Genomic DNA, 18,007 nt, shown 5'->3' on the forward strand with positions numbered 1-18,007 from the left:
GTGAAAAGAAGCTAGTGCCTGACATATTGTTAATCCATCTGTGGGGAAATGATTTGGTTACATGCACAGGATTGCCCTCCATTAGCAAGATGAAGTCAGACTCAGCTTTCCTGTGGCAGGTGTGTTAAATGATTCGATCCATTCTGCAGTGCTAGCTGCTGTGAAAAAAGGTGAATAAACTGCATCGACGGATCTGTGATGAAAACCTGGGAAAAAGTCCAGTTGCTTATTTTTGCTGACACTTAGAGCCTATGCTTATGAAAAGAACTCTTAGATGGATATCCTTGCCTGCTGGGGGAATGTAAGAATTTTGAAATATAAGCAGGTTGGCCATTTGACACACATCCAAATTAGCACACTGTCTTGTTAAAAGTCATATTTTAAAAGAGTATTAGCAAAACACCAATTCTGCAATATGTTATTTTTATGTCACACACTTCTGTTAAACATTTAAGCACATCTGCTTTCCCTGCATAACTCTCACTGTGACTATGTTACAAAAAAAAATATGCATTTTGTGCCTCTGAATCAGCCTCCTGCTTATGAAAGTTAATACGATTATGACAACAACCACTAAAATTAGCTGGTTCTTAAGGTGCCTTTCTTACTTTGTTAACTTTATGGGAAAGTCACTGTATGGGAAAGACAAGATCCTATGATGAAATTTAATAAATAACATAACAACAACAACAATACACAGAAGATATCTTGCAACCACAAGAAAAGTGTGGCATTTCATCAGATTATCTCTCAGACCTTATATAAGGCCTCTATATTAACCCAAAACTATTTGGCTAATTATAGACTCTTTTGGGGCTGACTTAAAGGAGTTAATGGTGTGCAGGAATGTATAATGTCATGAGAAAGGACTGTGGTCTTTTGGTAAAACTACAGCATGAGAAATGGGACGCGGGTGGCGCTGTGGGTAAAACCTCAGTGCCTAGGGCTTGCCGATCGCATGGTCAGCGGTTCGAATCCCCGCAGGGGGGTGAGCTCCCATCTTTCGGTCCCAGCTCCTGCCCACCTAGCAGTTTGAAAGCACCCCTAAGTGCAAGTAGATAAATATGTACCGCTTTATAGCGGGAAGGTAAACGGCGTTCCCGTGTGCTGCGCTGGCTCGCCAGAGCAGCTTCGTCACGCTGGCCACGTGACCCAGGAGTGTCTCCGGACAGCGCTGGCCCCCGGCCTCTTAAGTGAGATGGGCGCACAACCCTAGAGTCGGACACGACTGGCCCGTACGGGCAGGGGTACTTTTACCTTTACCCTTTTTACAGCATGAGAAAGTACAATCGCAAGGGTGGTGGGCTTTGCTTATTAGCCATGATCCTTGGCCACTGGCCAGTCTTTGAAGCCACCAGTCAGGAGAATGGAAAAGTTTGGTGACCTCATCTTAAGACATTACAAATTCTATATAAAGCCAGTATTGCCCTTGCTTAATTGAAGATTGCAATGGATGCTTTAGGCTGCATTCACATGGCTCTTTATTCCATTTCTTTGACATTTCCCTAATGGTTAATTTCTGCATTTTATTTGAGCTCTCACACAACAGAAAAGCAACATAAAATACTGCAACAGAGGAATTTGAAAATGGGAAGTAATATGATACACTTTAAAAAAAGTTTCTCTTAGGAAATAATAATAAGCATAGAAGTATTTCCTTTATTTCTTTTAAGAACCTAGGTGCACCCAGGAATTGTTTACATTTTGTGGGGCAAGTCAGAAAACTGCTTATAAAGTATAGATTGAAGTGCAATGCCATGCATAGCTCATTTTTAGTCTTTATTCTCCCTTTGTATTGTTAAATTTGCTGGAATTGTTTGTTGTGGATGTTTAGCTTGTATTTTATGATTTGTGCAACAATATGTGTTGCACTACTGATAAACACACCCATTTCTCCACTTCTCTTTTATATGGGGTTATCTACCGATTCAATTGAGATCATATTTGCAATAAACTATGACTTTTCTGCTTCAGTAAGCTGTACTACTTCAGTAAGTGTTTCCAATCTTTATCCTAATTCAGAGTGTCAGACACATGAGAGCTGTGGCCTTAACCATACAGTACATGTAAATTAACAGGAAGCACGCATATCTGAGAAAAGGCCAAAAGATTACTTCGGACATTGCATGAGAAATTGTGTGCATAACAGCTCATCACATACTGCAGTATACTGAGCCCAGGACTGTAAGAATTTTGTGGTCATGCCATCAGAAGCAGGTTATGAGCGATAAGAATGAAGGATGCCACAGAAGATGTAACTATGGACTAAGGGGGTCCATTCACATAGTAACATATAGGGCTCTGCACTGAATTCAGCTGAGTCCTGACCCAAATCAGTAAAATTTGGAGGTCAGTCATGGATCAGTGCAAATTGGGGTGGATGACCCAGAGTAAACCATCCACAGCGTGGGGCACCATCACCAGGCAGAAAGAAGAGATACACAGGACAGGAAATTGCAGACCTACCGGACTGGAAGCTACCCTGGAAGCTTCCCTGGAGATGGTAGACCCATTGCTGTGACTCTCCTTCCTGCCTGAGGCATGTGGGATCAATGCTTTCACCCAACAGCCATCATGTGGAGGCATCAGTCCCATTGAGTACAGGTGCTACTTCACAACTAGCTTCCCTGCAAAGCAGTTTTCCCCAATTTAAAATATTTTTGTCTGTTATTTTTACCAATAAGAGCATTTTAACATGTAAAGTAAAGGTAAAGGTACCCCTGCCCATACGGGCCAGTCGTGTCCGACTCTAGGGTTGTGCGCCCATCTCACTTAAGAGGCCGGGGGCCAGTGCTGTCCGGAGACACTTCTGGGTCATGTGGCCAGCGTGACGAAGCTGCTCTGGCGAGCCAGCGCAGCACACGGAAACACCGTTTACCTTCCTGCTATAAAGCGGTACCTATTTATCTACTTGCACTTAGGGGTGCTTTCGAACTGCTAGGTGGGCAGGAGCTGGGACCGAAAGAAGGGAGCTCACTCTGCCGCAGGGATTCGAACCGCCGACCATACGATCAGCAAGTCCTAGGCACTGAGGTTTTACCCACAGTGCCACCCGCGTCCCTTTTAACATGTAGTTTACTGTAATATGTGCATTTCCCACCACATTACTTGGCTAGAGACCTGCATTTCATAAGTCAGAGAAGCATGCATTTTGAATTATGTCTGCCTTTCAGTCTGCATATTCTTTCAGAAAGCGTGATATTTTGTAGGTTTGCCTTTAAAATCAAACTTAATTGCATTTCTCCACATCCCTTGCTGCAACCTTCTCTCTGGAAGTTCAAAGGCTTGTGCAGTCATATTTTGGCTTACTGTGCCAGGTGCCAGTAAAAGGCTTATTTCGTTTTCATGTGGGTTGTGGGCAATCAATTGTTTAAAAGCATTACACAAAGCAGAAGGAAGCTGTGGGCTCATTAGGGCTTTTCTGTGTCAGGTTCACCTAGGATGTGAAACAGTTCATTGCTAGGAAAATATATGACTCAGTCCATGCACTAGGCACAGAATTCCAGGTCACAGAGTACTTAGCACCACTCTAAAAAAGGAAAGCACTGAAATGATGAGGGGGAGAGGTATACAAGAACTGCATTTATAAGATAAGAGGCATCATGGACTATATAAATAAACTTTCAGATGAGTCAAAGTCCTCTCTGCGAAAGGTAAGGGCACCAGTCACTGTGCTACAACTAAGAAAGAAACAGTTTCTTATCTCCACTGATAATGCTAATAGCACAAGAGACAGGCACAGCAGGAAGAAAAAAAAAGAAGCCACAGCAGCACTGGCGCCAAAATGTTTTTTGTCAGTGAAAAGCGGAATGAGTTAATAATAACTTGGTAATGGGCAAAGTTCTAGCTCAGCTTTCAACAGGTGATTTTAACATACAGTATATTACATTTTGCATCCATAGCTGAGGCAGCAACCAAGGTTAAGTTCTCATCACAGATGATGCGAGCCCATTCCCCAAACCTAGGAATCTGAACAAATAAAAGTTTGGAGCTTTGGAAGGGAATTCTGCTCCACTTGCAATATACTTAGGGGTTAATAGTTTGGGGCCAAGGTACTTAAAAGACCTATGAACCTGCTTGCATGCATGCCAGGAAGGGAGCTGAGGCTTGCAGGCTAGAGAAGCAGGGCCTTCTCAGCTGTAGAGCTATCTCCCCTGAGATTTACAATCAGCTCTTTTCTTGGTACTTTCATTGTTCCCACATCTGGCAGACTCCAACTGAAGACTGATATAGCTCAGGCCACAGCCAACACCAGCTGCAAGTGCCTGAGTCTGTTCTAAAAACCTCATCTCTTGAGCATTATCATTACTCTCAAGGAGCTCTTTACTTGTGCAGTGAACATTGGGCTCTCAGGCACACACCATTGTTGGGTGGTTTGGATCTTCTGGAACAAATGTTCTGAAGGATACGGTGTTTGTGTGTGACTCAAACTTCCCCTCTGACTTGGCCAAAGCCTCTTGTGTCAGAGGTGGATCGGAACCCTCACCCCAAGGGTTCTTCTAGAGTCCCCTTTGGTAATAGACCTGGGTCTTCAGTCAAGGAGCTCTCTTTGCTCAGCTGGGCTTTTGATCATCAGAGGGTCCAGGTCCTTAGCAGAGGATATTTCCATCGGAGCTTGGCATAAAAGTTTAATTGTTAGCCACCTGGGTGGGTGGAAGGTGTTGATCTTTGTGCTTGGTAATAAATGATAATGGATTGGATCTAGACTGGGTTGGTTGCACTTACTTTGCATTCAAAATCAATGGGATCTAAGGCAAGCTATGACTAACTTGTCCCATTGATTTCAGTGAGACTGAAGTTCAATTTACTTAATCTGGATCCAACCCAATATGTCCAGAAGAAGGATCTGCCTCACTTTTAGTTTTAGTGCATGTTTTGCATAACCATATGAACCTTTGATTATGAAATTTTATGGTGCAAATCAGCAGTTATTACTGAAACCAAACCTTGTTTGTGTGCTTCCTGAGATACATAATCCTCACATAATTTAATATTGGCAGTACGCTAACTAACTGTGTTAGAATGAGTCTCATAAATTCCTAAGTCATAAGACAGCATTGCTATCATTTGAGTAAACAAAGAAGCACAATGATTTTATGTTTTGACATAACCAACATGAAAGAAAAACCCACAAATCAAGCCATCTTACGATGTTCTTGAATATTTTGTGCCTTTTGTGTTTAACCTTCCTCTATCTTCATTTTATCACTGGAAGATTGATGAGGATAGGAATGCCTGAGGGATCTATCTGCCACCCCTTGTTAATTGTGGTAATAAGATTACAGAGGTACATTTCTGGATCATCAGGCTTGCTCAATCACACTTACTTTCTCTTCCTTGCAGGATCCACAATCAACAGGGGAGCTGAATGCTGAACAAGAGATAATTTATGCACTTTTAAGCACCTCATGAGGAAAGACATTCAGGTTAGACCTCTGTGGTAATCCAATTATCTCCTTGCTCCTAATTAGCACTTCACAGTGGACACTTGACAAGATGATTGAGAAATAAAACAATGACAGAACTAATGTGGTGGGCTTTCTGGTTTTCTTTTGGTCAGATTATGTGAAAAATGCACAGGAATTCTTAAAACAGGGGTCGCTTATTATATATTTGCCTACGGTTTTGCAAAATGTTTTTTATCCATTTTTTTAAAGATGGAATGCCTTGGGATGAAATGAAAATCCTGCAGGAAACTAAAGCTGGCACTGATTATAGCAGGCTCCCTGTTCTTGCTTAGGAATACCTAGTGAAACATACCATACCACACCACTATTTGATTAAATAATAAGAATGCAAACATGAGAAACAATTTCTAGAAGAAATAACAAAATACATACAACATTTAAGACTAAGCACAAAATTAAGCTCCAAGCAATATAGAATAGGAATGTACAATCTGTCGCTCCCTAGTACATCCCAGTTCTGTGCTTATACAGCAACATACACAGAATCCGCTGAGTAGGTGCATCTGTTTGGTGCTCTTATTATTAATCTTAGTTATACTGGCTAAGGAAATCTAAACGGAATACCAATGATGCATAGTATAAAACCAAGTTCCAGTTAAAATAACCCACAAAGAGGCACTCTTCAGGCACTTCTCAGCGCAGGTAGCACTGTGGTCTCATCGCAAAGTATTGGAAGACACAAGATCTACCCACCCGGGAAGAATGGCAGATGAAGGTGATGGAGTACATGGAACTGGCTGAGATGACCGGCAGAATTCGGGACCAAGGAGAAGAGTTGGTGGAAGAAGATTGGAAAAAATTCAAAAAAATTCAAAGTTTATCTTCAAAAATATTGCAAAATTAAGGATTGCTAGAAAGATGTTGGGAAAAGAAAATCATGTGGTTTTAGTAGAAATGACATAAAGGATTAAGTAAAAATGAGTTGGTGAAAGAGAGAATGTAAATTTATAGTATATTAAGACAAAATATTAAGATAAAAATAAGGTTGGAAGGATTTGCTGAAATAACAAATTGAATTAGAATACAAAAATGGGAGGTGTGAGGAGGTCAAGGAAATAAGTGAATGTAAGTAAGTGATGTACAGGTTTGACTTGTTTTTTATTTTTTTCCTTCTGTTTTCTGGTTGTTGATGATTTTTTTTTATATGTATTGTTTTTTCTTTTTTCCCTTGATTGTTATTATTTTTTCTTTTTTTCTGTAATCTGTAAAATCTTAATAAAAAATTATTTTTTTAAAATAATAATAAACCACTGAGCCTCTTGGGCTTGCCGATCATAAGGTTGGTGCTTTAAATCTCTGTGACAGAGTGAGCTCCCGTTGCTTTGTCTCAGCTCCTGCCAACCCAGCAGTTCAAAAGCATGCCAGTGCAAGTAGATAAACAGGTAGGTAAACAGCGTTTCCGTGTGCTCTGGCTTCTGTCAAGGGGTTCTGTTGTGCCAGAAGCGGTTTAGTCATGCTGGCCACATGACCCAGAAACCTGTCTGTGGACAAACACCAGCTCCCTTGGCCTGAAAGCGAGATGAGCGCCGCAACCCCATAGTTGCCTTTGACTGGACTTAACCATCCAGGGGTCCTTTACCTTTTTACCTAATTGAATTCAGCAGTTGTTCAAGGGAAGGGAGGAATTCCTGTTCTTGATTCCTCTGTAAGGGCATCGAACTGCTTAAAACCTTAGTAGAGAAAGGTAGGTTCTAATTAGTTTACATTTTTTATTTAAATGAAGTTATACTATGATCACTGAAAATGCGGCCTCCTGAGTCTACTGCAAATTTTTCTTAAAAGGTACATTATTTATTCCTTTTAATAACCTCTCAGGATTACTAAATTTGGCAGACTGCTCCTACAATGTCTGTCTGACTGATATTAAAAGAAGTAGGGACTGAGTAGCTCTTTATTTTGGAAGGATCCCCTCCCCTCAAATCATGTCTGTATCGCATGATGGACAGATCCTAAACTGAAGGGACTGAACTGCCAGCATGATGGATGATTTTAGATTTTCCAGATTGTATGTGGGCACATTAGTAAAAATTCTGACAAGTGTTTCTACCGACTGACTGTGCTGCAGTGCTTCAGTAAACAACATTGGCTGTGATATGCAATATTCCCTAATATCCATGGGGTCTCTCTGGAATCTAATATTTACTAGTTTCTCAAAGTAGTGTTGGTTAAGGGTTTTAAAAGAAAAGACTACAGCGCAAAGAGAAGCAGAATGAAAAACCGGCTTTCATATTTACATACTAAAATCTCTGTTTGATATGCAGCTTCTACTATGTAATAAATAGTGCTTGTATTTGTTTTTTATTTGGTGAGGAAGGGGGGCTGCATCACGACTCCACCTGAAAAAAGAGGTGGTTGTAAAATATATATATTAAAATGGAAGTTTTATAGCTTTATTAAAAAGCATCTGGAAGCCCCAAAAAGTTTAGCAAGTGCCTCTAAGGGACTGGCCAAATGGGAAGACAACAGCAGACTATTCAAGATTCAGGAAGAATGGTGTCCAGAAGTTGTGCTGATGTTATAGTAGCATTTCAAGTCTTCAATCTCACTTTGCAGACCATCTGTTGTATACGTTGTAAACAAAACTCTAAGGGGAAAAAAGGAAGTCAACACTATAAAAAAATCTAAAGCTATTTCCATGTGCGATAAAAGCCCCTTTAATGCATTCAAAAAGGCTGAACAAACATATGTGGGGATCAGGGAAGTGGCATCGCCATGGCAGGTTCTGTCCCAGACCAACACATATTCATTAAAACCTGTATTCAGAGTCCAAAGCATATTGTTATATGCTCTCTACATAGGGGGCTTCAGATGATATCCCTCAAGTGTTAAAAGCATGCTGGGTCATCCATCTGCCATACCTGCTAGCCATACCCTCGCCACTAGCTGTGTGTTCTGCGATGATGAAAAAGGATTATATGCATGTAAAAAAAATGTAAAGGACCCATGGATGGCTAAGCCCAGTCATCTCGCTTTCAGGCCAAAGGAGCCGGCATTTTTCCACAGACAGCTTTCCGGGTCATGTGCCCAGCATGACTAAAATGCTTCTTGTGCAATGGAACCCCGTGATGGAAACCAGAGTGCACAGAAATGCCATATACTTTCCCACTGCAGCGGTACCTATTTATCTACTTGCACTGGCATGCTTTTGAACTGCTAGGTTGGCAGGAGCTGGGACAGAGCAACGGGAGCTGTTGCGGGGATTTGAACTGCCAACCCTCTGATCGGCAAGCCCAAGAGGTTCAGTGGTTTAGACCACAGCACCACCCGCTGTACCAGAATAGGTACACAGAGACCCTCATGATCCCCACTAGGAGTTAGTACATTCATAAGAGCCCCTTCTCCCAGCTGTAGAGCATGGAGCTGGTGGATGCGATGGCAGCAGAGACAGGACTGGTGCTATTACTTATGTATTTAAAATAATGCTGTCAATTACAGTTTCTCTCATTTTTGCAAGCTTAGATTTAGTTTGCCACGTTTCTGCATCAGAACTGTTGGAACAGTTACAACAAAATTATTTGCATATCTTAATCACAAGCCTACAAGATGTCAATATAAAACAGTATATGGTATTAGCTTAACTACTCACTTACAGGTTCCTTTGATAAAATGTGGATCTTTTAAAGCAGGTACACAGAGGTCAGGTAATATTTATGTATGTAACATATTTTCCCCAAAAAAGATATTGTTTGTTTTCATTATAATAAATTATGGTCAATAATTCTGACTATACTATATGCTTGAATATTTGTTCAGCAGAAAATGTAAGTCAAGTGCTCTTGTTACATTTTAGCACACAGAAAATTGCTGCTGTTGCACTGGGATATACCCTAGAAAAGAAAAACCTACAACCCACAGAGTTCTATAAATATTTTACTGGCCATTTCACTTCTATACCCCTGGGCACCTTCAAAGTCTCAGATCAAACAATCCTTTTCAGTCGGTAAGTACTTGACGTTTGGATAGTCGGGAAAGTTTGACTTTTTGCTTTGCATTTAAAATCCTGGTAAAGCCTGAAGATTCGTGCTGGAACCAATGCAACATATATTTGGCATAACTAATACTATTTCCAGAATTGTGAAAAAGTCTAAAAACTCTTTCAAATATAGCAAACAATATTACCTTAAACAGCATTGTACGCACACATATACACATACACCCCTTCAATCCATTCATAAGCAGAGTTGCTGTTGATGTGTGGCTAGATTATCATCAGTTATGTAGCTGGAAAGTGGATCTACCCTATCTATTTATGTAGCAGGTTTTCAAACTTTACTTACTTCCACTTGTGACTTGTTCGTAGCAGCGCACCACATATTTGCCACACACAGCTCCCGTGGGCTGCAGATTATTCTGCATTCGAAAGCACACTCATATTTAACATAGACACAAGACAGGCATGATAGATGTCATATCCTAGCCATGCTTGAGTTTGGGACCGAGAACATTCCCAACGCATGTCTGTGTATTCCAGAAGACCAATAACATTGAACAATCTTTTTTTAAAAGGGGTGTTTGTCTGCCATTATTAATCTATAGGATTCAGTAATAAGCTTCCGAGAAACCCTAAGGTCCCACAGAATAGAGTGTGAAAACGACTGCCATAGGTAATTTGACTAGATAAAACTGAAACACGGCAGCAAATGGAATGGCTCTTAGCACACCGTGGGCTACAAATAAGCATGGCAGCAGCAATCATACTAGAACAATGAAGTTTCCCTTTAGAGAGAAAGTTTTCATTTTCAGTTTTGATTTCCAGCATTGTTTCATTGTGGCTGCCCTACTTTTATGGCTCATTTTCAAATATAATGGGGGGGGGGGAGAGCAGTTGCATTATAAACTCTCAATTTAGGGTTATATTCTCCTTTGAATGCATAATTCCCATTAGTGCTAATGAGAATTATGCGCATGCACCTAGGGAAGAATCATGTCCCTAAGCTCATTTAATAAAAAAAAGCAAAAGAGAAAAGCAATTGCTGCTGCTGTGCTGTTTGAAAGTCTTTGCTCTTGTGGCCTGCTCTTTTTTACTGAAATTCCTGGGTGGCGAAGCTCTATTGCATACAAATGAATATACTTTATTCCACTTCAGTGTCCTTTGGGGGAAGCAGGGAGCAATCATTTCAATTTATTTAGAGGAAAAAGAAATGTGCAGATGTTTTGAATGGCACAAAACTCAAATTTTCTCTATTTTCCTTTCATGTTTCTGGAGTTGTTGGGATCTTGATCTGCCTCTGTAAACAGCAAAGCTGGTTTGTTGAAAGGTCAAATTTCGATGTCGTATATCTTCTCCTTTAATTATGCTACCTTTTAAAGAATGTGCCTTTCTTTCACAATCAGAGAGTTTGTCTAATATGGCCCTGATCGTGAGATTTTCTGCAGAGTAAACCTCTCTGCAACCTACCTGAACCCAACACCCACTCATACACACTGTTGGTGACCCATATTTGCTAGACTCACCTCTGTGCATGATGAGCTGTGGCTTCACCAGGCTAACTCTTCTAGTCATCTCTCATCCTGAAGATGCAGCATGCATAGCTAAAGTCTCACAAACAAAAGGCAAAACCTAAGACTTATTCACATGGCAATATGAGCAGTTGTCAGCAACAGTGTTTTGTCTGGTTTATGCTGGATTTTAACCCTTGCTGCCAAATGGTAAGTTGGTCAAATAAAAGTTACCGGCTACCACCTGATATGTGCTGAGCAGTTAATGTGCTTTTACTATGTACTCCAAAGCTACAGGTATGATGATATGCATGCAAAAGACTTATTAGCACTTAACTCATGGTGGGTAGTTTTCACTTTCACAAAATTATCTCAGCTCAGAGCAAGCTGGGTAAAATAATTGATCTTCTTGCTAAAGAAAATCCATTGTCTCAAAAGAAAAATAAATGAAATGGGCTTGAACAATTCATATTGGTCACCTCTAGGTCCATATGCAGAATATAGGTAAAGGTAAAGGGACCCCTGACCATTTGGTCCAGTCGTGACCGACTCTGGGGTTGCGGCGCTCTTCTTGCTTTATTGGCCAAGGGAGCCAGCATACAGTTTCCGGGTCATGTGGCCAGCATGACTAAGCTGCTTCTGGCAAACCCGAGCAGCGCACGGAAACGGTACCTATTTATCTACTTGCACTTTGACGTGCTTTCGAACTGCTAGGTTGGCAGGAGCTGGGACCGAGCAATGGGAGCTCACCCCGTTGCGGGGATTCGAACCGCCGACCTTCAGATCGGCAAGTCCTAGGCTCTGTGGTTTAACCCACAGCGCCACCCTTCCCATATGCAGAATAATTAACATTAAATGGTGCACATGGGCATCCTTCACAAGGTTACTAAAAATCTCATGATTATGCACAAAAGGACACTTAGGGAAATGTGAAGTGATCCATAGTGGAGTATGATTTGTTGAAATGTCTGCCACAAATTGCAACAGAAATTTTCAATTTTGTTATCAAGTCAATTCTGCTTCATCTGAATTCCCATTCTTTCTATCATATGCCTAACAATTTTAAAATGACACAAAACATTGCTAAAACTGAGAGGCATTTTTTAAAAAATTAATGTGCAGCACCATATTATGCATGTTTACTCAGAAGGAAAATCTCAATGAATTTAATGGCACTTACTCCAAGGTAATGTAGAGGATTTCATCCTTTGTGTAGAAGATTTCACCCTTTATCTTGAATCTACAGTATATACAAGCTGTGTCAGACATTAATGAACGCTGCTCACCCCCTCAAATCTGAAATGGCGCTCCTGAAGCTAGACATAATGATTCAAATATTTCCATGCATCTCTATCATACAGCTAATATGGATGTTTCTTTAGAATTGTTTCAACTAACCACCTCATTAGCAAAAGGTCAGTTTTTGAGGGAATTTCTTCCAACAACCAAAAAAAAAAAAAAAAAAAATTGTCATGGATTTTCTGATGCAATACAAATTCCATATATATGTGTGCCTGCGTATTATGTTCTTATGGCTACTAATACTTATTGCATTATGAATAGAGAGTTTGAGCAGCCAAATTAGAAAATATGTGGTTCAAATGAAAGATGATCTATGAACTTTACATACTTTCCAATTTGCAAGAAATTGAACATGGATTCCTAGGGGATGGAACTGTTCAGAAGGTTAAAATGAAATGCTTATTATTGGGACCCTATTGAGGCATTCCCAGCTTGGGTCTGACATGACATCCTTTTTTACTTCTAAATCATAGAATCATAGAATTGCGGAGTTGGAAGGGACCATGAGTCCAACACCCTGCAAAGCAGGAATCCTGCCCACAGCTGCCCCTGGGTGGGCTCGAACCACCAACCTTCTGGTTAATAGGTTGATGCACTAGCCCACTGTGTTACTGGCTTACTATGATATCAGATGCCCAAACATAACCACCAGTAAGAAGATAGAAGATTCACAGTCACCCCTATGGACCAATCCAACATTTCTAATTATAAAATATCAGGGTCCCATCATATGTCAGAATCAGCTAAACGTGAATTGGGAGCATCCTATGTACATGCTAACATGTAGCGTCCAATGGTGCCACTCCAGTATTCGGAAAGAATGACAGAAAAGCAATGTTCCCTTTCCCAGAGCTCCAGTGTGATTCCACTCTTGAACTCCAGCCCAGAACCTCACTGCTCTAGACTGACTTGACTTGACCTGGCTATAAACATTTCTGAATCAGGTCTTGGTCCCAGTTAGTCTTCTTAGTGTGGCTCGACAGTTTTTGTCTATACTCTTCTTCCTACTTGCCTGCCTGCCTGCCTGTCCCTTGATCTCTTTGCACATAAGGTGCAGGTCTCTGTGATACAGATACTCTAGTAGTGGGACAGAATACAGACAAGCTACAAAGAAAGAGCTTGAGGTGGACTTCACTCAGTTTTGATTATCATGGGGGCAGACCTTAGCAGTCTTTGATGGTTCCCGAGTGGAGCCATGGAACACAAGTTATCTGTTTAACCAAGGTATATGTCTACCCACCCCCAAAGAAAAACAGGTGAAGAGGGGAAACTGAATTGGCACTCTCATTGTTTAGCCCAGACGCTGAGGTCCCGCTCTGAGGACCTTCCGGCAGTTCCCTCACTAAGAGATTGAGACTATAGGGATCCAGAAGGCCCTTTCAGTAGTCACATTGGCTCTGTGGAATGCCCTCCCAGCAAATGTCAAAGAGTTAAACAACTATTAATTTTTTTGTAGGTGTCTGAAGACACCCTATTGGGAAGCTCTCAAAGATTGTTATTGTTTTTCCTGTATTTTTGTTGGAATCCACCCAGAGTTGCTGAGGCATCCCAGTCAGATCTGCGGGATATAAGAAATATTATGATGATGATGGTGATTATTATTATTACAGCTGGCCTGAAAGGGGGGGAGACATTTACAGGCAATGAACAATTTGCAATCCTACATGCACACTAACCAGTCCTTTTGCCTTTCTATTGGCCTGGCTACATATCTGCCCAACGTTTTCCCACATTACTGAATCTCCACTCCAACCCTTTCTGGACAGACTTCTTGATTTATAAATCAATCAATTAAGTAAATTAGGCTGCAACACTTGTCTGGGAGAAATTCCCACTAAACTCAATGGGATGTGTGTCTGAGAAAACATACATAGGCTCACACCACTTGTCATATTCAATGCTTTTATGTCTATTTTTCTCCACTTTAATACAACAGTAGCCATAACTGAGAATACTGAAATGTGGGGAAACTTCAGATTGATTTTAGATTATGTGGGACTGTGGATTGATGCTGATATGACCCTTTAAACAAACCTTCCTTTGCCAGCATTAACTAATAGGTACACGTTATATAACAGACCTCCTTAAACGTCCTGGGAGGTTAGATAAGAAATTGGTACTGCCTACGTTGATAGGTATCTCTTTTTGCATCTAACTGTGGCCAATGCACAAAATATTTTCTATTTTGAATTACAGGTGTTATGGCCACTTCTCATTTATTTTAAATAGTATGCTTGCAGAAGACTAACATATTAATTAGATAAAATTCATATATCATAAACTTAGATAAAAGCAATTACGTTTCCTTCTGTTTGCTTTTTAAGGAAGATATTTGTGGACTTTGTCCAGAATTGATTTCCTCCTATATGAAACCACAGCTCTTATCTATCTCACTACACTGTAATCTGTAATTATATTGGCAAGCAGCAGGGATTGCAAACATACCCAATTTCTCACAGTGCCCAGTATGATTTAGGATCAGCAAATAGGAGAATAGATCCATCTGAGTGCATTGCACATCTTTAACCAACAGCAGACTTGCTGACAATGAAAAATATTCCCCATAATTGTACATAAATGTAGAATCACTGCCCCTCTGAATGCTCTGGCAGTTACTTCTGAGTAAGTTCACACAGAAGTGGAACATACTGTAAGAATGTCTACTCAGATGGCTGCATCAAATTTAATTGGGTTTACTCCCAGGTACATGGTTATAGGAGGAAATCCTATGATTCTCTGAAACTCTCAGTCTAGGGAACTTTGGGAGTGGCCTTCAATTAACTGCAAGTACCGTAGTTGGGATGACAAAGAAGCACAAAAAAAACTGGGATAAAGATGCAGAAGCACTGGCATGTGTCAAAAGTGTTCTTGTTGTCAATTTTGATACCGTTTTCTGACCCCTGAGCCACCTGAAGGCAATCCTGTATAGGGAAGGGGTTTTTTATGTTTAAAGTTTTATTGTGTTTTTATATATGTTGGAAGCTGTCCAGGGCGGCTGGGGCAACCCAGTAAGATGTATAAATAGTAAAATTATCATTATGGAATGGGACATCCCTATTTTCATCGGAGAAATGTTGGGAGGATATAAAAGTGATATGGCTTTATCCAAAGTTAGTAATATTCAGAATAGACCTGTTGAAATTAATGGACATGACTAGCAAAGGTACATCAGTTCCAATGAGACTACTCTAGTTAGACAGGGGTCAGCAATTTTATTCAGCAGGGGGCTGGTCCACTGTCCCTCAGACCTTGTGGGGGGCCGGACTAGTTTTTTTTTTGGGGGGGGGATGAACTAATTCCTATGCCCCACAAATAACCCGGAGATGCTTTTTAAATAAAAGGACACATTCTACTCATGTAAAAACACACTGATTCCCAGACCACCCATGGGCCAGATTTAGAAGGCGACTGGGCCAGATCCAGGCCCCAGGCCTTAGTTTGCCTACTCATGGATTAGAATTTAGTTGGATACATCTCATTGTTTCATTAGGATAGTCATAAAGATGTCATTTTTATGCCACTAGTATGGCAAAATCTTGAACCTATGTAGAAGAAAAGTTTCAGATGATTGTACTATATATTAAATTATTAAATTACATGTCTCTAAACAAAAGCAAAAATAAACAATAGCCATTAAAAAAATAAAGGAAAGGAAATTCAAAATCCCTTTAACAAAGAATGCATATTACCACCAGGGGGCATGGGTGCTCTTTCTCAACATCTTTAGCTATCTTGCTATGAAGAAGCTGCTTAAAATTCTCTGAGCTGGGATTTCAGGTTTCTGTTTCTTCATGAAGAAAGATAATATACAGTGCTAGTAATATTATTTCTCAGACAATTCACAGTGTAGAAAAGCTTAGACCAGCATTTGTGCTTAACAACTAGCATATGTTGCAATGTATATGGAGAAATATTGCTAGCAAGAACTGGATAAAGGGACTATACTGTCCAGTTTTCTGATGAGCTCATTATTTCTGAGTGTCCAGGTTAAGATAAATTGTGCCCAAGCTTCAGAATTGCTGAGGATTAAGAGCTTTGATTAAAACCAATGACTGCTAAAATAGGAGTCATAGCTGGGCACTCGTATGTTTCAAAGAAAGCTATTTTCAAACCAACATCCTTTTTTAGGAATCAGAATTATCTTTCGAATATATTTACCAAAGAACATACTGCACCCAATTTTTGAAACTTTACCACTGACGAAGGTGACAGAATTCAAAAGGCCTTTTTTAAAAAAAGTCCTGGTATTAAGCCTAGAAATATAAATATATGAGGTTCTGGAAAATGGAATGATCAGCTGGATATTCAAGAAATACTTCACATAAGGGGTTAAAGGTTGTACTTTGCTTTGGAGGCCAATTCAAGGCACCCATATTGGTGTTTAAAGCTCTAAATGACTTAGACCCCAAGCATTGAAAAACCACCTCCAAACCTACAGACTCTTGGTAGTTGAGAGGGTGTTCTCTTGGTAGTTCTGTCACTCTCAGAAGTGTGAGGAAAGGCTAACCAGGAGATAGCTTTCATGCTGGCCACATGACCCGGAAGCTGTCTGCGGACAAACGCCAGCTCCCTCAGCCTATAGAGCAAGATGAGCGCCGCAACCCCAGAGCCGTCTGCTACTGGACCTAATGGCCAGGGGTACCTTTACATTTAATTTTTGGAACGTTCTCTTTATAGAGGTGCACCTAGCATCTTCATTAGACAGCTTCCATTGTATGCTGAAGATGTATCTCTTATTTTGGCCTTTGGCAGTAAGGTATTTTTGTGGGACCTTCTGCTTTGTTGAATCTATACTCTGCTGAAATTTATTTGGAATTGTTTAAGTTGTTTTTTTATAAATATATATAAATTGTTTTATTTCTTTTGTCCGTATGATTATAACTCTGTAAACCAGTTGGTGACTTTATGGGGTAAGAAATAATGTAACCGAATAAATAGAATTGGATATGACTTCAGACACACATATACACAGACACCCCCAAGACTTAAGTGAGGAGGGAGCACCTTCTGTTTCCTTTCATCATTATCCCATCCTTTTCTTGCTTTCCATTTCAATCATATTGGCAGGCAATGTAATGCCATAAGAAGACAGCATAAAACCAAGATGTAAGGTCAAACTGGTGTTAAACCATGCCTGGAATAGAACTCTTGATGGGCACTTCTGCATGGGAATTAAGAATATTGTGCCAGATGGAGGTACCAGGGTTTCCAGAAACCAGGTGAAGATGTTTAACTGAAATTATTTATTGGGAAGATTGTCTTCTGTGAAGGCTCTTTCAACCCAAAATAGTTCCCATGCTTCTTCTTAGAAAAGAATGGGGAAAATGGTATGAAGCATTTCAAAGCATACTCCTCTGTTAGGGTTGCTGGTAAGGATTGTTTAATCCACTCGCAGAATCACATAGGCAGTCAGATTTTTAATAACTGATTTTATTTCTGCTTTAGTACATCCTGCAATTCTGAAATATTCCACAGTGAGAAATATGGAGAAATAAATGAGTGTAACAATTACTTTGACTTCTGCTTTCTTGCACTGAAATTTAGATTGGGGAGGAAGAGGGGAAGAACAGTTCTTTGGGAAAATAAATTAGTTTTAATAAGAAGAATGAAAACCTACTTCTATTTTCATCCCAAAGCATTCACAGTTTAACACATTAACCCCTCAGTGCCATGAACTCTAAATCCACAAATTTAATGTTCTGTCATTTACTGTATAACACAGTGCACACTGTCTCTTTAGCATTAAGTATTGATTAAATACTACAACAGGAACAGTGGCCTCCCTATAACCCACACTT

This window comes from Podarcis cretensis (genome assembly GCF_951804945.1).
Source record: "Podarcis cretensis genome assembly, chromosome: 4".
Classification (NCBI taxonomy): domain Eukaryota; kingdom Metazoa; phylum Chordata; class Lepidosauria; order Squamata; family Lacertidae; genus Podarcis; species Podarcis cretensis.